The 23,126-nt window shown below is 43.2% G+C and overlaps 1 pseudogene; it reads right to left on the bottom strand.

Moving 5' to 3' along the window:
* The window catches only part of LOC132386788 (zinc finger protein 850-like), a 33,734-nt pseudogene extending 19,962 nt beyond the window's left edge, over nt 1–13,772 (bottom strand).
* Between the last annotated feature and the right edge of the window lie 9,354 nt (nt 13,773–23,126).

Genomic DNA, 23,126 nt, shown 5'->3' with positions numbered 1-23,126 from the left:
AATTCAATCGGGCTCGTAAGGCACGACCTGTCCTTCACAAAGTCATGCTGACTATTACTAATCATATTATACCTCTCCAAATGTTCATATCCATAGCGACTTATCCAACTTGATGCATTCCAAAAGCTGCAGCACATTCTCTTTCTTAATATCTACATGCTCAAGCTTTTCAGTCTGCTGCAAGTCATCAGTACTATCACTAAGATCCTTTTCCATAGTGAATACTGAAGTAAAGTATTCATTAAGTACCTCTGCTATTTCCTCCGGTTCAATACACACTTTCCCACTGTCACACGATATTTCAGGGTGAAAGGTGAAATATTTTTGGGGAATCTGAAGGGGGATTCTTCACTCAGAGGTTGGTGAGAGTGTGGAATGAGCTGCCAGTGGAAGTGGTGGATGTGGGTTCAAGTTAGACACTAAAGAGAAATTTGGGTAAGGACATGGATGGGAAGTGTATGCAAGTTGTTATTTCCACAGTCATGTGCTTTGCTGCTAATTACCGAACCCAGTAATTTACAGAATGGGTGTAGAGGCTGCCCAGTGACTGTTCCTGTGATCAAAGTCACTGAGACGTCTCATCACTGAGCAGATAATGTCTTCTCCATTCCCTTTCACTCAATCCATCACTCAACACCTTCCATGTTTACAGGAAATCACAGAACTCACAGAGAAGGAAACCGTGACAGAGGATTCCCTGCTTTTCCTCAGACCTGCTGATGGGGAAAGGCTCCCAGTCCCAGAGAGTGATGTGGGAATCAGGAATGATTTGGCAAAGTTGGACAAAATGCTGAAAAGATTTCTGCAGCTCGGTATGGTAAAACAATGCACCGAACTGAAAATAACATTGAAATATTGCTGACGTAACAAAGAACTTCAACAAACTAACCCTGCAATATGGTGTAAAATCCCGCTCCCCATACTAATACGGGTTATACACACCAAAGAACAAACTGCCGGAGGAACTCAATGGGTCGGACAGCATCTGTGGAGAGAAATGGACCGTCAACATTTCGGGCCGAGACCATCCCTCTGGAGTGAGAGTGGACGGGAAATAGTCAGAGAAAGGAGGTGAGGGGTGGGGATGGGGCAAGAGCTGTGGAGTGAGAGGTGGATCCAGGTGAGGGGGGAGGTGGAAGGTGGAAATAGTAACAAGGGTGGGACGTCAGTAGTTGGGGCAACACAGGGCTGCAGAAAGTTTAAATTAATTCCATAGAGGATGAACAAAAAGGTTAGAGAGTATTTGTTATAGAGAGTGCAATGAAGATACACCTAACTGATCCCTGGAGTGGTGGGGTCATAACTTGAAGAAAGATCAAATGTGATAACTCTAAGTGTCATTTAGACAATCGAGGACTGAGATCTGAACACATTGAAATGCACAGCATCATTACCGGTTGAACCAGGGATCCCAGTCTCTGAAAAAGGGGATGGGAATCGAGCCCGTGACTCTGTGACCTGGGGGTGGAGGGAAAGGGATCGGGGTAGATATGGTGTGGAAAAGTAGACAGGTATCTGGTGTAAATATGGAATAATGTGGGGAATGCGGCGTATGGGTCGGGCAGCGTGTGAGCGGCGAGGAGCAGAGTCACCGGTTCAGGAGGGAGTCCCTCCACCCGTCACCTGATCCCGGTTCCTGTTCACGTTTTTCTGCAGATCTGCAGCATCTGCGAGTCACAGCTCTACGTGTCCGTGCAGCTTCATCTTTCACCCATTCATACAAGTCAGTGAGATCCGGATCTGTCACATCCTCTCGTTGTGGGTGGACAGTGTTATTTTTTTTCCCTGCAATATTTTCTGCATGTTTCATACACAGTTTCGACGTGCTGAAGTGCTGCCAACGTTTCTGGGTGTATGACCCATTGATGTGAGAATTTAGCCATTTGTATTTATCTGAGTTTCTCAGAAATGTGTAAAGTTTAATTCAGCTTCACTTCAGAATTTACAAAGCTACAACCCAGTCAGTCAAATAGTTCCACAGAATTAAAAGTTTATTAGATTTTTATTTTTTCTATTTTTGAACTATATATATATTCTTATTTTAAATCACAATTGTTAAAATCTTTTGTTAAGAATTAGGTTCTACTGCTACCACAGAGACAATAAATTTCATGGCACATTTCCCCTTTCATGAGTTATATTTCATGGGTTGAAATTCCCCTTGGGGATGAATAAAGTATCTATCTATCTATCTATCTATCTATCTATCTATCTATCTATCTATCTATCTATCTATCTATCTATCTATCTATCTATCTATATGCCAGTGCTATTAAACCTGATTCTGATATTGATATGGGAGACCCACCACCGGTCACCTGATCCCTGTTACTGCAGATCGTAATGTGAGATTGAAGCATTTTCCATATATTTGCATTCCACAGAAATGACAACAGTTCAGTTTCCTTCTGAGGTTCCAGAGCAGAAGCTCAGTCTGTCTAATATTTCCACAGAATTAAAATGGGGAAATTTGTTTATCATCATCACGTACTGAGCTACAGTGAAAATCTTGCCTGATGTACCATCCACACAGATCGATACATTACGACGGTACATTGAGCTGATATACAACAAAAAAAATAACTGTAACGAAGCATTATGGCTGCAGAGAAAGTGCAGTGCAGATAGACATATGGTGCAGGGTCACGCTGAGTTACATTGTGAAGTCGGGTCCATTTTATCATTCATTTGGCATAACTGCAGACAGGAAGCCATCCTTCAGCTTGGCGTTACGCACTTTAAGGCTTTTGTATCTCTCCGCCAATGTGGGAGCGGGTTTACAGCAAAAATGTCCAGGTTCTGAGGGTCTTTGAGTACATGGCCTGCTTTTCCGAGGCAGGGGAAGTGTAGGAAGAGTCCATGGAGGGGAGGCTTGTTTCTCTGATGTTCTCTGCTCTCCAAAGTTCTCTGCAGTTCCTTGCAGTCATGGGCAGAGCAGTAGCCATACGAAGGCGTGAAGTATCGACAAGGAGCTCAGAGACCTTGGCCTTCACCTTGCCTTGTGTCGCTGGATCCTGGACTTGCTGTTAGGTCGCCGCAGGTGGTAAGAGTGGGCTCCATCTCCTCTGCCTCTCTGACCCTCAGCACACATAACCCAGAGGTTTGTCTCTTTGGCCCCCTCCTTTACTCTCTGTGCACCCATGACTTGTGTTGCCACCCACAGCTCCAATCTGCTGATTAAATTTGCTGACAGCACTACATTGATTGGCCTAATCTCAAAAAATAACTTTCAATCGATCAAATACCTCCTGACAAGGCTCGGTCCAAACAAACTTTTCAACCTTCTTTAGGAGATTAGTCAGAGGAAGAGCGATAGCAGCAAAGTTCTTCCAGAACTTACGATAATATCCATCCATTCCCAGAAACCTTCTAACAGCCTTCTTAGCAGTCAGAATAGGAACTTGAGAAATTGCCTGGTCTTTTGCCCGAACAGGAGCAAACTTGCTTTGACCTACAACATCGCCAAGACAGGACACAGTGGCATGGCCATATTCACTCTTAGCTAAGTTAACTGTAAGGCTGGCCTGGGAAAGCCTGTCAAACAGCTTTTCTACTGCAGATATATGCTCTTCCCAAGTGTCACTCCCTGTGACTAAGTCATCAATATAGGCATCTGTGTGTTCTAATCTCGAATTACAGAATCAATCATTCTCTGGAATGTTCCTGGAGCATTTTTCTTTCCAAAAGGTAAAACATTGTATTCATTCAACCCAGATGGTGCCACAAATGCAGAAATATCTCTACCTCTGTCCATCAATGGAACACACCAGTACCCTTTCAACAGATCAATCTTTGTAAGATATTAGCTATTCCAACCTTATCGATGCAATCATCTATCCTAGGGATAGGATAGGCATCTGTTTTTGTTACTGCATTTGCCTTCCTATAATCAGTGCAAAATCTAACACTGCCATCAGGTTTGGGCACAATAAAGCAGGGTGAGCTCCAATCTGATGCTGAAGGACTAATAATACCATTTTTCAGCATATATTCAATTCCTTGCTCAGCCTATTTACACTTTTCATGTTCATGCAATATGGGTGTTGTTTAATCGGTTTAGCTTGACCATTATCTATGCCATGTACTGCGATTGTGGTTGTTTGGGAACATCGGGAAAAAAATCTTTCAACTTCAGAATTAATTCCGTCAGCTGTTGTTGTTGCTTTGGCTGCAGATCAGTCAACTTGTTATCAATGTTTTCTGGAACAACCAAGTTCATTAGTCTATCTGGGACCATGTTTGGCTTGTGAAAAGTCTCAGACGAGTCAATTGTTTCATTCTCAGGGTTACCAGATTCATATGTTTTGACAACAACACTCACAGATGATGCCTGCTTCTCAAAATAAGGTTTTATTATATTTATATGTACCACCTGTGTTAGTTTACGTTGATCAGGTGTTTTAATAACATAATTCACATCAATAAGTTGAGAGACTATTTGAAATGGTTCATTGAATTTCACCTGTAGTGGATTCATCAACATTGGAGATAAGGTAAGCACATTATCCCCCACCTGGTATTTTCTTTCGCAAGCCCGCTTATCAAACCAACACTTCATTTTGTTTTGAGAAATCCTTCAGTTTTGTCTTTCTAGAATACAGGCTTCGTGCAGTGTATTTCTGAACTTTAAAACATAGTCTAACAGGTTAACATGTACATCCCCATCAATCCACCGTTCCTTTAACAAGGTCAAAGGTCCCCTCACTCTGCGACCAAATACAAATTCAAATGGACTAAAGCCCAGTTAATCCTGTACCAACTCTTACTGCAAACAAAACCAAATACATTCCTTCATCCCAGTCTTTTCCATTTTCATCATGGTATGTCTTAATCAGTGTTTTGAGGGCAGAATGAAATCTTTCCAAAGCCCCTTGTGAATCCAGATGGAATGCAGTTAATGTAATTTGTTTCGTTCCCAGTTCATAAACTACCTGCTGGAATAATCCAGATGTAAAATTACTTCCTTGATCAGACTGGATTTCTTCAGGCAAACCAGATAAAGTAAAAAACTTGGTAACAGCCTTTGCCACAGTTTTAGCTTTAATATTTCTGAGAGCTATTGCCTCTGGGAATCTGGATGTATACCCTACTGGCACTTTCTTAATCTCATCATCTGAGAGAGCTGTTTCTTTTAAAGCTTCAAACTCAGGGTCTCGGTTCTGTTCTGCTATAATCTCCTTCCTAGACAGGGATAAATCTTTCTCATCAGACTTACGACCTGAATCCTGATGAAACAATGAAGGCAGAAAAGTCCCTGACGAGTCATCATAACCTGAATCCCGATTTTGGCTATCATGGGTATCAGAATCATGCTGCACAGACTTTGCATTGGCAGACTTTTTAGCCATACTTTGAGTTCCTGCGTAGGAAGGATAAATGTTAAAATCCATCTGTGGGTCATCAGTGGTTGGCTTAGTAGTGAACTGCACTGCAGGAACTACTTTACCATCTGCCAGGTCATTCCCTAACAGCAAAGTAACATCTTCCACTGGTAAACTGGAGCACAATCCTATCTCAACAGGTCCTGAAACCAATCCTGATTATAAAGTTACCTTGTGCAACGGCACAGAAACCACACCGCCCCCAAAGCCTTGAATAAGATTTACCTCACCAGTGTTAGACTCATCACCAAACTTTAGAACACTGTCTAATGCAAGTGACTGAGAAGCCCCTGTATCTCGAAGAATTTTCACTGGTACTGGGGTTGATTCTTCATTTACTAATACAAAAAATCTGACATAAAATGATCGAACACCTTCTTAACTCAGTCAGACCTCTCAGTCCTTAACTGAGCCTCAACAGAATATTCAGAACCCTGTGGGTTTATAGGTGCTTCAACATACTGACCACGGGCATTTGGGACTGCCTCCTTTTCCTTTTTCTTCTTCAGGACAGAACAATTAGCCATCACATGACCAGCTTTCTTACAATAGTAACAAGCAAGACCAGAATATGTCTCCTTCAACTGTTTCCCTTCATCCTTACTCTTGTCACTAGTCCCAGCTTTAATTTCTGGTTTACCCTGGTGATCCCTGCTACTCTTTTGGAAGCTCTTATTCGGGGTAAACTTAACCTTATGAGTTAAAGCAAACATCTGCTAATCTAGCAGACTCCTGCAAAGTGGCAGCATCATTTTCATCTAAATATCTCTTTATGTCATCATAGACGCACCTTTTGAATTCTTCAATTAAAACCAACTCTTTCTATCTGTAAAAATCATCATTTATATTTTTATATGTGCACCAGCGGTCAAAACACACAAACTTCTCAGAAGCAAATTCCATGTAAGTCTGTTTCATAGATTTCCTCCAATTTCCAAGCCTTTGTAAGCTTCTGGAACCAACACATAAGCTTTGAGCACAGCCTGTTTCACAATGACATAATCAGCTGCATTTTCAATTGATAGGGCAGAATGTGTGTGTTGAGCCTTGCCCTTAATTATACTTTGTAACTAAAGAGTCCAGCTTCCTTTCGACCGCTTTTGACTTTCAGCCACTTTCTCAAAAGGCTGGAAGTATTTACCTACGTCGGTTTCATCAAATGGAGGGACCAATTTAACTTCCTGGCTGGCAATAAATGGTACAACCAACTCCTTTGAGACAGCAACTTCTTTCTTGAGCCTTAACTTATCTGTCAGAACCTGCCTCTGTCTTTTTCCTTCTTCCCTCTGTTTGTCTGCTTCCTCAGCTTCAAAACACCTTATTTTCTGCTTCCTCCTTCTGTTTGTCTACCTCTCTAGCATCAAACCCCCTCTGTCTCTTTTTCTTCAGCCTCTAATCTAAGTACATCAGTCCTCAATTGTTCTAGTTGTAACTGGATCTCCTCTTTACTCACAGGAAACCTCTTTAACACTTCCTTATCAAATACCTTCATAGATATATAGTGCTCAACTATTTTCCTCTGAATTTCTGGCTTTCTCATAGTCCCCTGTGGCGTCTGCAATTCGCAGCCGCACCATCAGCCGGGCCTATTAAAGTGTCCTGTAGCCGACCGTCCTCCTGATAACCTGGGAAATGACTCAGTGGCTGCATGACACCAGCCTATGTAGATGGGGCTGGATAATTGGATTCTGCTACAGCCAGAGGGGTGTTCTCTGGAGCTACGTCATTTATGGCATATCTTTTAAAGGAGAGGAATGTTTTCTGTCCCATGCAATTTACTATTGAATAGCCAGCATCCAATATAAGCCCACAGCCAGGAGCTGAGCGGTGTCTCTAGGTCTGAGGAGTATTTCGCTGCATTGTTGTAACCCAGTTTTGTTCTGTTTAGCTGATTCAAGTTTGACTCTAGAACAGTTCTGTTGAGTTTATAAACATTCTGGGTAATAAAACCCCTATTTTTTTCACCTTTACCTGCTCTCCCAGTTTTATGCTTCCCCTGCTCCTTCACACCCCCTTACCTCATTGAGGTTCAATAGTCAGCAATTCATTCTTTTTAGCTTTTCCTAATGCCTCAGGGGTTGGTGCTTCCAGAATTATATAAATATCCATTGCTGCTGATTTTCACACACAAATAATTCAAAAGGGATCACCCCATTCAACTCGATAATTAATCGATCAATATTTCCCCAAGTTTGTTCATATCCCGGACGCAGGATGCAATTTTGTTATGAACCGTAACGCTTTAGAAACAAACCAGCAGCAATAGACTACACCTGGAGTCTGGTTTTGATGTTAAAACCACTATCTTTATTAATAACTACTTATAATATTGTAATTTAAACAAGACAAACAGAAGTTAACAGTGTTATGTGAATAAATGTGTGTAAACATAACTCCCAAACTACTGAGCACGGGGGAAACAAGGAGTCTTGAGATAGTAAAGTATGAAAGCTCAGTTCATCCACGGAATAGGTGATGAGGGAGATATTTGTAATCCGGGGTAAATGTCGAGAGAAGGCAATTATGTCGAATTCCACAGGTTCCATGGTGGTAAAGCGAGAGAATAATCGCTGTAGATTTTATCCAACGTCATTCCAAATCCAAATACGAATTATCACCAAAAGCAAATTGTCACAAGGGGTATCGTCACCACACCCAGGCAAGGGTTAACACATCAGTGGTCTTCACATGATACCCCAAATCAGATCCACTCCTATGGATCAAACGAGGTGACAACCACACATTCGATGTACGATGAATCGATAATTAACCCACCATTGTGGGCATAGGAAAGTTCCAAAGATTGACCCTTGGCCTCCAGTTCCCTGGTTTCGATCCTTCCATTTTTCCTCCTTCGTCTCCGTCTGACTCTGAGTGTCTGTGTCCTCAGTTAAAACTAAACAAGTTGTGAGCGATGTAAACAAGCTGCAAGTCAGACTGATTCACCTTCTTAATCTGTCTCTCTCTTAAAATGACAGTCCACAGCAAACAAAACCCAGGGATTCATAACAACAGCCACTCCCCATTGTGAACTGACTGGTGTGCCAGTAATTGGGATGACTGAGTGAATCCTTTCCCACAGACTGAGCACGTGAACGGCTTCTACCCAGTGTGAACTCTCTGATGATTCTGTAGTTTGGATGACTGAGTGAATCCTTTCCCACAGACTGAGCACGTGAACGGCTTCTCCACAGTGTGAACTCTCTGATGTACCTTCAGTTTTGTTGAGCAAGTGAATCTCTTCCCACAGACTGAGCAGGTGAATGGCCTCTCCCCAGTGTGAACTCGCTGATGTACCAGTAGGTTGGATGATTGAGTGAATCCCTTCCCACAGTCTAAGCAGGTGTACGGCTTCTCCCCAGAGTGAACTCTCTGATGTACCTTCAGTTTAGATGAGCAAGTGAATCTCATCCCGCAGTCTGAGCAGGTGAACGGCTTCTCCCCAGTGTGAACTCGCTGATGAATCTGCAGTATGGATGACTGAGTGAATCCTTTCCCACATTCTGAGCAGGTAAATGGCTTCTCCACAGTGTGAACTCGCTGGTGTCTCTGTAGGTGGGATGACAGTGTAAATCCCTTCCCACATTCTGAGCAGGTGAATAGCTTCTCTCCAGTGTGACTTCGCAGATGTCTCTGTAGGTGGGATGACAGTGTGAATCCTTTCCCACAGACTGAGCAGGTGAACAGCCTCTCCCCAGAGTGAATTCGCTGATGTATCTGTAGGTTGGATGACTGAGTGAATCCCTTCCCACAGACTGAGCAGGTGAATGGCCTCTCCCCAGTGTGAACTCGCTGATGTACCAGTAGGTCAGATGACTCACTGAATCTCTTCCCACAGACCGAGCAAGTGAACGGCTTCTCCCCAGTGTGAACTCGATGGTGTCTCTGTAGGTGGGACGACAGTGTGAATCCCTTCCCACAGTCTGAGCAGGTGAATGGCTTCTCCCCTGTGTGAACTCGCCGGTGACTCTGTAGGTTGGATGATTGACTGAATCCCTTCCCACATTCTGAGCAGGTGAATGGCTTCTCCCCAGTGTGAACTCGCTGATGAATCTGTAGTGTGGATGACTGTGTGAATCCCTTCCCACAGTCTGAGCAGGTGAATGGCCGCTTCCCGGTATGAACTTGCTGGTGTGCCATTTGGTCAGATGACCGAGAGAATCCCTTCCCTGAAATTCAGCAGATGACCAGCCTCGGCCCAGTGTGATCGGACTGGTCTGTCCGCAGGTGGGATGCCAAATAGAACCCTTTCTCACACACAGAACAGATGAATGGCCTTGCCCAGTGGGAACTTGCTGATGTACCTTCAACTGAGATAACCGAGTGAAACCATTCCCACAGTCTGAGCAGGAAGGATGGTCGATTGAATCCCTTGCTCCACTTCTTAAATATCGGGACAGAGACAGCAAAATTGCCGTGCCGTATCTGAGATTCGTGGAGACAAATTCCTTCTCGTTTTTAACCTGTAAAAAGATTTACATAATCCATCAATTGGTTTAGGACAACATCTGAGATGAAATTACTTGAGTTGCCGAGGTTTGATCTCGTATCACCCTGATGTTACAGTGATGTTAAACCCAAGTTGGACAGAGAAATCATCTCCTGACTGTGCACAGTGCTGGTATCTGGAATGACCATCAATTCCCTGATGCTCTTCCTGTCTCTATAAGAATGGGGCATTTCTGCCATCTCGAATTTGTGCCTTGGCTCAGTTTGACTCTCTCTAATGCTCATATTCCCTATTCCTGCTGAGCAGCACGGGTGCCTGGCCCCACAGTATCTGAAACGCAAATAGTCTTTCTTGACGTGCTGCTGGGAATTCTTTTATGTATTATTAACTTAAAGTGCCACCGTTTTAACGCCATATAAAAAATTCCTGCTGAGATGAATGGTTGGTCAACACAGCTGTTACAAGTTCATAGAGTACATATTAGAATTATTTCAGGATCCTGTCACAGTCGTAGAAAAATACAAAACAGAAACAGGCCCTATGTGCCATCGAGTTTGTGTTGAACCATTTAAACTGCCCAGTCCCATACCCCTGCCATCCAGGTACCTATTAAAAACCTCTTAAATGTTAAATCGAGCTCACATACACCTAAAAAAGGCTCTAAGCATAAACAAGGAAATTATACAAACAACATTTCCAGAAAACTTGGGATATTTTCCAAAATGCAATAAAAACAGAAATCTGTGATATGTTAATTCACATTAACCCTTATTTTACTGACAAAAGTACAAAGAAAAGATTTGCAATAGTTTTACTGAACAACAATTGTATTTTGTAAATATACACAAATTTAGAATTCGATGGCTGCAACACACACACTCAACAAAAGTTGGGACAGAGGCATGATTACCATTGTGTTACATTACCTTTCCTTTTAATAACATTTTTGAATCGTTTTGGAACTGAGGATACTAATTGTAGTAGATTTGCAATTGGAAATTTTGTCCATTCTTGCTTGATGTAAGACTTCAGCTGCTCAACAGTCCGTGGTCTCCGTTGTCTGATTCTCCTCTTCAAGATGCGCCATATGTTTTCAATAGGATATAGATCTGGACTGTCAGCAGGCCAGTCAAGCACACGCACTCTGTGTCTACAAAGCCACGCTGTTGTAGCCCGTGCGGAATGTGGTCTGGCATTGTCCTGCTGAAACAAGCATGGACGTCCCGGGAAGAGACGTCGCCCTGATGGCAACATATGTCTCTCTAAAATCCTAATATATGCCTCAGAGTCAATGTTACCTTCACATACATGAAACTCACCCATGCCGTGGGCACTGATGCACCCCCATACCATCACAGATGCTGGCTTTTGTACCTTACACTGATAACAATCAGAATGGTCGTTTTCACCTTTGGCACAGAGAACTCAATGCCCATTTTTTCTTAAAACTAACTGAAATGTGGACTCATCTGACCACAGTTCCACAGTCTTTCAGTCCATCTGAGATGAGCTCAGGCCCAGAGAACTTGCTGGCGTTTCTGCATAGAGTTGATGTATGGCTTCCTCCTTGAGTAATACAGTTTCAAGTTGAATTTCTGGATGGAGCGACAAACTGCATTAAGTGACAATGGTTTTCCGAAGTACTCCCAAGGCCAGATGGCTATAATTGTCACAATAGCATGACTGTTTCTTAGGCAGTGCCGCCTGAGGGCTTGAAGATCACGTGCATTCAACAGTGGTTTCCGACCTTGCCCTTCACGCACTGAGATGTCTCTGAATTCTCTGAATCTCTTCACAATATTATGTACTGTAGATATTGAAAGACCTAAATTCTCTCATGAATTTTGGCACAAAGGGGTGAGCCACGACCCATCCTTGCTTGCAAAGACTGAGCCTTTGATGGACGCTACTTTTATACACAGTCATGATACCTCACCTGCTACCAATTAGCCTGCTTCATGTGGAGTCTTCCAAACCGGTGTTACTTGAATATTCTGTGCACTTTTCAATCTTATTTTAACTCTGTCCCAACTTTTGTTGAGTCTGTTGCAGCCATCAAATTCTAAATTTGTGTATATTTACAAAATACAATTAAGTTGGTCAGTAAAACTATAGAAAATCTTTTCTTTGTTCTTTTGTCAGTTAAATAAAGGTTCACGTGAATTAACATATCACAGATTTTTGTTTTTATTGCATTTTAGAAAATATCTCAACTTTTTTGGAAATGGAGTTTGTACACTGCTTTGAGGATTTGTTGGAAGTATACAGAATTATAAGGGTATAGATAGAGGTATTTGCAAGCAGCATTTTCCACTGATGTTGGGTGGGCTGACAAGCAGAGGTCATGGGTAAGTGACTTCACCATTTATACAATACAATACAGGCCCTTCGGCCTACAATGCTGTGCCACATATTACTTACTTTTGAAATTACCTAGAGTTTCCCATAGTCCTCTATTTTTCTGCGCACCATGTACCAGAAGCCTCTTAAAAGACACTATTGCATCCGCCTTCATCACAGTCGCCGGCAGCCCATTCCGGACACTCATCACTCTGCGTAAAGAAACTCACCCCCCCGTGGTGATATCACGTGCCAGGACGTGACTGGACAGAGTTCTGAGAATGCGCAGAAATGAAGAATGATCGAGAAGCATGGCAGTGTAAAACGTGGTTTTGTTGCTGTTAAATAAAAGGTCAATTCTTCCCTAATATAGTTTGTTATGAGTAACCCACGGTCCGTATAAAGAACACAACACCCCTGACATCTCCTTCGTACCTGCTTCGAAGCACCTTAAAACTGCGCCCTCTCCACGGGTTTTCTCTTGTTTGTGATTGGAGGTAGAACAAAGAAGATTTTCTCAACTGGTGATGTAAAAGATTTTGTTCCCTTTCTCCGAGTTCCTAATCCTTGCATTTAAATAGCTGGATCTCAGCTCTGTTTGAGAGATCCATCGGTTCCCATTCCCTCAGCAGCCGGAAGCTTCCCAGGGCCTGTGTACGGATCGTGGGGCTGAGAGAAGGGGAAGACAGCAGGACTGTCCCGGGATTGTGGGTCACGGTGTCCGGCATCAGAGCAATTGTTCCACACTCGGTGTTTAAGATAGCCGCCCGTAGATTCATTCTTACCTTGAACGCTCCTGCTGAGTCCTTTTGTGTACAGCGTGCATGCGATCTGAATACGTCAACAACCTTGACGCCTGCGCATTTGATTGGTGGTTCAGAGGCAGAGAAATTTTAAACGCACTGTTTTATGGGTAATCACGGTGCCATAAAAAGTTCCTGCAAGCACCGGTTCTATGTCCACACCTCAGGGTTTTTTCTGTGTAGAAAACTCAGCAGCTCTTTTAACGTAGAAAGCGGCTCCCAAAAACAATATCAACAGGCATTCTGTTTATCTAATGCCGAAGTACAACCCTCTTACAAATGAAGATATAAAACACAAACGATTCTGCAGTTGCTAGAAATACAGACACACACACACAAACCCACAATGCTGGAGGAACTGTGCAGTTCAGGCAGCAACTGAGCAGAGGAGTCCACAGTCTAGGCATACTGAAGGGCTCGGCCTAAACGTTGTCTATTTATTCCTCTCCACATCTTCTGCCTGATATGTTGATTTCCTCCAGTATTTTGCAGAAATTAACCACTTTTTTTTCAATCAAGCAGTTTCCAAATGTGTCTGATCTTTCATTTGTAGCCACATCCTGCAGGTTCGGTTTGTCTTCTTCCTCCTCCTTGTAAACTCCAGGCCCCATCTCTTTCTGGAGCCCCAAATCCCTGACTGGCAACTTGGTTTCTGACTCTGCTCCATTCACTCGCTAGTCTGCTGTCAGACTTCAGATGTTCATTGTAACAACCCAGCAGTTCGAAGCGAAGACCTTTGAAATTAGTGAGAGTGACCTAAAACGTTGAAAAGGGCGGGTAAGAAGGAGTTTAACCAACTTCGTCCTGAGCCCTGAACAACGTCACAACCACAGTGAGCTCATCGTCTTGTTCAGCCCGGGCAAAAATCATGCAGGGAATTCATGCAGGTGTATAAGATGATGAGAGGCATTGGTCGTGTGGATAGTCAGAGGCTTTTTCCCAGGGCATAAACGGCTAACACGAGGGGGAATAGGTTTAAGCTGCTTGGAGGTAGGTACAGGGGAGGCGTCAGAGCCAAGTTTTTTTTTTAAACAGAGAGTGATGTCTGTGTGGAATGCACCGCCAGCGTCGGTAGAGGCGGATAAAATAGGATCTTTTAAGAGACGCTTAGATAGGTACATGGAGCTTAGGAAATAGGTGGCTATGCGGTAGGGTAATTCTAGACAGTTAAGAGACTAAGTTACATGGTCGGTACGATATTGTGGGCCAAAGCATCAGTAATATGTTGTAGATTTCTATGTTTCTGTGAAATTCAAGGGAAATCTCCTATCCCACGGAGTAGTGACTAGTTGCAATCTGTCATCTCAGGGAGGGTGAGAGGGGAACGGCAGGGATAGATTTTAATATACTGATATGGAACAGAAAAATGGACAGGGATCAGCTGGGCCGAGTGGTCTCTCAAGTGAGACACGGGATTTGATACAAACTGATTTATCTTTCACAGCTCCACAATATTAAACACCAGTATAGTTTAAGGCTAACATCAGCAGAACCGACTCCTCCAATGCTCAGTGACCAGGGTTCAGTCCTGGGCGCGATGAGCAGCCGCAAGAACTGCAGAATCTGACAGTAACGGTCCCTCATAAACCTGCAGCTGCCTTCAGTCACCGTGATGGTTAAACATTTAACACGGAGCTGATTTGAACTTCCTCCCTGATGTGAAGTTTCTGGTGTTGCAGCAGCTGGGATGATTGAGTAAAACTCTTTGCTCACTCCAGACAGAAATGTGGCCTCTATTTATTGCGAACTCACCGGAGCATCACAAGGTGGATTAACTGAATGAGTCTCTTCACACACACGGAGCAGGTGAACGGCCGCTTCCCAGTGCGAAGCTGTTAGTGTATCTGCGATGGCCGACTGAATCCCTTCCAAAATGAGAGCCAGTGAATGACGTCACAGTGCTATAACGTCATAGCGATGTATCCAATCAGATCACGGACATGGACACGTGATCGGGCTCTCCTTGTCGCGAGTGGGACGCTGTCTTCTCCAACATCTCTGCCTCCACATTCAAGGACCGGAGGCATTCAAGCGATGGTGACCTGACAGATACAGCAGACTAACGTGTTTGTGAGTCCCATAGACAATTCCTTTGCCTTTTCTACACTGTTAAAAGCTTACAAAGCACGTTGGAGGGTGAAGGACAACATTTCAACTCAGGTAATTTTACTCTCCATGGTGCCTTCTGAAAAAAACTGTCACAGCTCAGAACAAGTTGGAGGAACAAGACTTCATCTTCTAACAGGCTACAGTTCCGGCATCAGGCACAACATCAAACTCTCCGCTTCCCTCTCTGTATCAAAATGGATTATTCCTCCCCTTCATCAGTCTGTGACTTGGCTCAGTTTGTCCGTCTCCTTCGCATTCTGAGCATGCGCCACACACCCACTGAGATCACATTGTATTTACACGGCTGTGACTAGAGACTTTCTGATTATTATGTCCCTCCCGGCATTTGACGGTGGTAAACTCAGAGTCAGCAATGGTATTGACCCTCAGGAGTAGGTGATTAGGCTTTTTCGTTGGAGATCGATAAACTGCCGGTAGTGTGTGTCTGGATGAGTGGGTCGTTTTCAGACTGGAAGGAGGTAGCGTTTGGAGTACCCCAGAGATCAGTCCCTGACCACAGTTGTTCACAGTTTAATGTCCTGGCGGAGGCAGCGAGATGTGAGATGCCCCAGTCTGCTGTTGACGCAGAAAGAGTGGAATTGGGGGAGGGGAGGCTATTCACATGCAATTTCGTAGCTTTGCAATCAGTACATAGTGCACTGTGGGGCTGCAGTGGCGGGTCCCAATCTGCTAATTAGATTTGCTGACGGCAGTACACGACCGAATCCGAAATAATAACGAGACAACTTATGAAGAAGAAGTCATCACCCCGACACAGTGGTGTCAAGAAAACAATCTCTCCCTCATTGTGACAAAAACAAAGGAGCTGGTTGTGGATTACAGGAGGAATGGAGACAGGGACCAAATTCAACATTTCCAAGTCTGTTATTGACACAAAATGCACATTTTAATATTGATCATGGCACAATGTATTTTATATATTGTTAATGACATAAAACATATTTATAGATTGTTACTGACAGAGAATCGTATAATTTGTGTTCCGCGTGTTATCTGAATGTACTTGCCTGTGATGCTGCCACAAGTCAGTGTTTCTCTGTACCTGTACCTTCCCGTACTTGTGCACTTGGCAATAAATTCAACAGGTCCTGAGAAATCTCAGTGAGATTTGATTAGTGATGATCATCTTGGCAGCTCTGTAGGTCGAATGTATGAGACAGTACACTGTTAAATGTAAAACCCTGAACAGTGTTGATGATCAGAGGGATCTTAGACTCCAAGTTCATCGCTCCCTGAAAGAGACTGCACAGATTGATCGGGTGGTTAAGAAGGCAAATGGCATGGTTGTCTTTCTTAGTTGAAGCATTGAGTTCAACAGTCGGGAAGTTGTGTTCCGGCTGTTACGAGCCTGTGGTCGTACTGTGACTGTTTCTTTAAGAGCGCCGGCGTGAGGAGGCGGGACTATGACGTCAGTCACAGGCTGACAGCGCTGACTGTGGACTGAACCATGAGAGAGAGAGAGAGAGAGAGAGAGAGAGAGAGAGAGAGAGAGAGAGAGAGAGAGAGAGAGAGAGAGAGAGAGAGAAGAGAGAGAGGAGGAGAGAGAGGGAGAGGGAGGGAGAGAGGGAAGAGGGGAAGAGAGAGAGAGAGAGAGAGAGAGAGAAGAAAAGCTGATCGCTTTAGTTAGTCGCAGCAGATGCTTGGAACTCTCCTATGCCCACAAGAGTGGTTTGATCATCGGTACACGGAAACACAACGAATGTGTGTGGCTGTCACTTCGTATAATCCATAGGAGTGGATTGTGGAATATCTTGTGTTAACCCTTGCCTGGGAATGTTGTGTGGTAACCCCTGGAAGACGGTATTCATGTGACAGGTCACTTTCGCTGATAACTCGTCTGTGGACGGATTCAGCGGATAAGAACTTCGACGGTGGTTGTTTTGAAGTAACGGCCTTTTCTCTACGTTTCACCTTGGATTACAAATATCTCTCTCCCATCATTTATTCCGTGGATTACTGAACTTTCCTACTTTACCATCTCAAGACTCTGAGCATTGTTCCCTCACGCTCGATAGTCTGGGAGTTATATTTACACATATATACACATAACACTGTTAACTTTCCTTTATTTCGTTAAGTTACTATATTATCAGTCGATACTACTAAAGATAATGGTTTTAACATCAAAACCAGACTCCACTGTGAACTCTATTGCTGCTGGTTTGTTTCTAAAACGCTACAGTTTGTAACACAATTTTATAAAACTAGTTAGCCCACATCTGGAGTGTTTCATACAGTTCTGGTCGCCCCCATTCTCGGGAGGATGTCGGGGCTTTGGAGAGGGCGCAGAAGAGGTTTACCAGGACACTGCCTGGATTAGAGGGCATGAGCTATAACGAGAGGCTGGACAAACTTGTGTTGTTTTCTCCAGAGCGGCGCAGGCTGGGGTGAGACTGGATGGACGTTTACAAGATTACGAGAGGAATAGATCGAGTGGACAGACGATATATTTTTCCTGGGGGTTGAAATGTCTAATCCAGTTAAGGTGAGTGGAGATGTGAGCGGCGTTTGCGTCTTTCCACAGAGTAGTGGGTAAACGGAAATCTATCTGGGGGTGAGAGACCAAAGCGGCCATGTGATCCCGTTTCCTGTTCACGTTTCTCTGCAGATCTGCAGCATCTGCGGGTCACTGCTCTACCTATACGTGTAGCTTCATCTTTCACCCGTTCAGACAAGGCAGTGAGATCCGGATCTGTCACGTCCTCTCGTTGTGGTGGACAATATGGTTTTTTTCCGGCAATATTTTCAGCATGTTTCATTCCACTGTTTTCACCTGCTGAAGTGCTGCCGATGTTTCTGGGTGTCTGACCCACTTATGTGAGAATTTAGCATTTATAATTATCTGAGCTTCTCATAAATGTGTACAGTTCAGTTAAGCTTCACTCCACTACTTCCAAAGCAACAACCCAGTCAGTCAAACAGTCGGCACAGTTAAAATAGTTTATTACATCTTTTTTTCATTTTGTACTATTTATATAATTTAACAATGTGATATTAATATTCTTATATTAAATCACAATTGTTAAAATCTATGGTTAAAAATTAGGTTCTACTTCTGAACGTATTTCATGACATATGCCGGTGCTATTAAACCTGATTCTGATGTTAATATGGGAGACCCACCACCAGTCACCTGATCCCACTTACCGCAGATCGTAATGAGAGATTAAAGCCTTTTCTATTTACTTGCGTTCCTCAGAAAGAGAACTGTTCAGTTTCCTTCTGTGGTTCCAGAGCAGAAGCTCAGTCTGTCTAATATTTGCACACAATTAAAATGGGGAATTTGTTTATTATCATCATGTACTGAACGACAGTTCAAATCTTCCCTGACGTACCATCCACACAGATCGATACATTACAAAGGTACATCGAGCTGATATACGATAAAACAATAACTGTAACAAAGCATTATTGCTGCAGAGAAAGTGCAGTGCAGATAGACATATGGTGCAGGGTCACGTCGAGTTACATTGTGAGGTCGAGTCCATTTTATCATTCATTTGGCTTATAACTGCAGACAGGAAGCCATCCTTCAGCCTGGTGTTACGCACTTTAAGGCTTTTGTATCTCTTCCCCGATGGGGGAGCGGGTTTGCAGCGAGAATGTCCAGGTTATGAGGTTCTTTGAGTGCATGGCCTGCTTTTCCAAGGGAGGGGAAGTGTAGGGAGAGTCCATGGAGGGGAGGCTTGTTTCCCTGATGTTCTCTGCTCTCCAAAGTTCTCTGCAGTTCCTTGCAGTCATGGGCAGAGAAGTAGCCAGACGAAGGCGTGAAGTATCGACATGGAGCTCAGAGACCTCGGCCTTCACCCTGCCTTGTGTAGCTGGATCCTGGACTTCCTGTCAGATCGCCGGCAGGTGGTAAGAGTGGGCTCCATCTCCTCTGTCTCTCTGACCCTCAGCACACATACCCCACAGGGTTGTCTCTTTGGCCCTCTCCTTTACTCTCTGTGCACCTATAACACTGTGTTGCCACCCACAGCTCCAACCTGCTAATGAAATTGGCTGACAACACTACATTGATTGGCCTAACCTCAAATAATAACTTTCAATCGATCAAATGCCTCCCGACAAGGTTCGGTCCAAACAAACTTTTCACGCTTCTTCAGGAGATTGGTCAGAGGAAGAGTGATAGCAGCAAAGTTCTTACAGAACTTACATACTATCCATCCATTCCCAGAAACCTTCTAAGAGCCTTCTTAGCAGTCAGAATAGGAACTTGAGAAATTGCCTGGACTTTTGCCCCAACAGGAGCCAACTTGCTTTGACCAACAACATAGCCAAGACAGGTCACAGTGGCATGGCCAAATTCACTCTTAGCCAAGTTAACTGTAAGGTTGTCCTGGGAAAGCCTGTCAAACGGCTTCTCTACTGCAGAGATATGCTCTTCCCAAGTGCCACTCCCTGTGGCTAAGTCATCAATATAGGCATCTGTATATTCTAACCCTCGAATTAGAGAATCAATCATTCCCTGGAATGATCCTGGACCATTTTTCCTTCCAAAAGAGAAAACATTGTATTCACACAACCCAGAAGGTGTCACAAATGCAGAAATTTCTCTACCTCTGTCCGTCAATGAAACACACCAATACCCTTTCAATAGATCAATCTTTGTAAGAAATTTAGCTTTTCCAACCTTATTGATGCAATCATCCTCCCTAGGGATAGGAGAGGATTCTGTTTTTGTTAATGAATTTACCTTCCCATAATCAGTGCAATATCTAACACCACCATCAGGTTAAGGCACAATAATGCAGGGTGAGCTCCAATCTGATGCTGAAGGACTCATAGTACCATTTTCAGCATATATTCAATTCCTTGCTCAGCCAATTTACATTTTTCAACGTTCATACAATATGGGTGTTGTTTAATCGGTTTGGCTTGACCAATATCTACATCATGTACTGCGACCGTGGTTTGCTTGAGAACATCGGGAAATAAATCTTTAAACATCCGGATTACTTCCTTCAGCTGTTGTTGTTGCTTTGGCTGCAGATGAGCCGACTTGTTAACAATGTTTTCTGGAACATCCGAGTTGATTAGCCTAACTGCGACCATGTTTGGCTTGTGAAAATTCTCAGACGAGTCAATTGTTTCATTCTCAGGGTTACCAGATTCATATGTTTTGACAACAACACTCACAGATGGAGCCTGCTTGTCAAAATAGGCTTTATCATATTTATGTGTACCACCTGTGTTAGTTTACGTTGGTCAGGTGTTTTAATAGCATTATTCAGATCATTAATTTGAGAGACTATTTCATGCGGTCTATTGAACTTAGCCTGAAGTGGATTCATCAATATTGGAGATAAGGCAAGCACCTTATCCCCCACCTGGTATTTTCTTTCCAAAGCCAACTTATCAAACCAACACTTCATTGTGTTTTGAGAAATCTTTAAGTTTTGTCTCACTGGACTACAGACTTGTAGTTTATTCTTGAACTTCTACACAAAGTCTAACAAGTTAAGATGTACATCCCCATCAATCCACTGTTCCTTTAACAAGGACAAAGGTCCCCTCACTATAAATTTTAAAAAGGGTTCACCGAATGCAGGTATAGGGCAGAGTGATTCGGTTTACCCACAACTTGACAAGTGTGACAGATTATGCAAAAGGTCACAACATCTTTCCTCAAATTAGGCCAGTAGAATTATTTCATAACTGTTTACAGTTTTATTCACTCCAAAATGTCGACCTGATGGCAGACTGCAGGCCAAAGTTAAAATTTCAGCCATATAACTTTAGGAACTACAACTTGGTGAACAATTGCCCATTCCTCACTCGCTGGAATAGCAGGTGGCCTCCACTTCCTCATTGACGCTCCATCCTTGAGATAATACCCTACTGGCACTTTCTTAATCTCATCATCTGAGAAAGTTGTTTCTTTTAAAGCTTCAATCTCAGGGTCTCGGTTCTGTTCTGCTATAAACTCCTTCCGACACAGGGATAAATCTTTCTCATCAGACTTACGACCTGAATCCTGTTGAAACAATGAAGGCAGAAATTCCCTGACATCATAACCTGAATCCCGATGTTGGCTATCATGGATATCAGAATCATGCTGCACAGAACCGTCTGCATCGGCAGACTTCTTAGCCATACTTTGAGTTCCTGCGCAGGAAGGATAAATGTTAAATTCCATCTGTGGGTCGTCAGTGGTTGTCTTAGTTGTCAATAGCGCTGCAGGAACAACTTTAGGTCATTCCCTAACAGCAAACCAACATCTTCCAATGGTAAAATGGAGTATAATCCGATTTTAACAGGTCCCGAAACCAACCCTGACAGTAAAGTTACCTTGTACAACGGCACAATGCCTTTAATAAGATTTACCTCACCAGTGTTAAATCTCATCACCAAACTTTAGAATGCTGTCTAATATAAGTGACTGAGAATCGCCAGTAACTCGAAGAATTTTCACTGGTTCTTGGGTTCACCCTTACTTTACTAATACAAACCCATTTGACATAAAATGATCAAAAGCCTTCTTAATTCGGTCAGAACTCTCAGTCCATAACTGAGCCTCAACAGAATGTTCAGAACCCTGTGGGTTGATAGGTGCTTCAACAGACTGATCACAGGTATTCGGGACTGACACCTTTTCCTTTTTCTTCTTCAGGATAGAACAATTAGCCATCATATGACCAGCTTTCTTACAATAGTAACAAGCAAGACCAGAATATTTCTCTTTCAACTGCTTCCCTTCATCCTTACACTTGTCACTAGTCCCAGCTATAATTTCGCGTTTACCCTGGTGATCCCTGCTACTCTTTTGGAAGCTCTTATTCTGGGTAAACTTAAACTTATGAGTTAAAGCAAACTCATCTGCTAATCTAGCAGACTCCTGCAAAGTGGCAGCATCCTTTTCATCTAAATATGTTTTTGTGTCATCAGGGACACACTTTTTGAATTCTTCAATTAAAACTAACTCTTTCAAGCTATTAAAATCATCATATATTTATCATCATCATATATATCATCATATATGTGCACCAGCAATCAAAACACACAGACTTCTCATAAGCAAATTACATATGTCCGGTTCACAGATTTCCACAAATTTCTAAACTTTTGCCTGTATGATTCTGGGACCAACTCATAAGCTTTGAGCACAGCCTGTTTCACTATGTCATAATCAGCTACTTCATCAACTGTCAAAGCAGAATAGGCTTGCTAAGCCTCCCCCTTTGTAAGAGAACCAACCCTCTTTTGGCCACTTTAAATTCTAAGCAACCTTCTCAAAATGCTGTAAGTATTTATCAACCTCTGTCTCATCAAATGGAGGTACCAATTTAATTTCCTAACTGGCCTCAAACTCATCACCAGAGTCTAACGCTAGACCCCTTTGCTGCAACCACTGTATCTTTTCCAGCTCGAATAGCCTCTGTCCTTCTGCTTCCTCCCTCTGTTTTTCTGCCTCCTCTCTGATTTTCTGCCTCGATAGCCTCAAACTGCCTCTGCCTTTCCGCAGCCTCCATCTTTAATTTTTCTCACTCATACTGGAGCTCAAGCTCACTAGATTTACTTTCAGGAAACACCTCCAACTCCTCCACTTTAAACACACTCTCAGAAACATAATGTTCAGCTGTTATCCTCTGCAACTGTGCCCTCCTCATTGTCAATTTCAACATAACAAGTTTTAACCTTCTAACAAGACTCAACAACTCAATCCTTCTGGCATCCTCTAATGCCTCAGAGGTTGCTGCTTCCAAACAATAATCAGCATCCGCTGCTGATTTTCCACACACAAATAAATCAAAAGGGACTTCCCCAATGAAATCGATAATTAATGACGACGCCCCCATAGATGTTCATATCCCGGATGCAGGCCCCAATTTTGTTATGAATCGTAAAGCTTTAAAAAAGAATCAGCACCAATAGACTACACCTGGAACAACACACACAAAATACTGGTGGAACACAGCAGGCCAGGCAGCATCTATAAGAAGAAGCATAGTCGACGTTTCAGGCCGAGACCCTTCATCAGGACTGCCTGAGACTGCCGGACAAAGGGCCTCGGCCTGAAAC

This window comes from Hypanus sabinus, unplaced genomic scaffold (genome assembly GCF_030144855.1).
Source record: "Hypanus sabinus isolate sHypSab1 unplaced genomic scaffold, sHypSab1.hap1 scaffold_131, whole genome shotgun sequence".
Taxonomy (NCBI): domain Eukaryota; kingdom Metazoa; phylum Chordata; class Chondrichthyes; order Myliobatiformes; family Dasyatidae; genus Hypanus; species Hypanus sabinus.
Note: the sequence above shows the minus strand (reverse complement) of the source record. Positions and strands in the feature narration are given on the sequence as shown.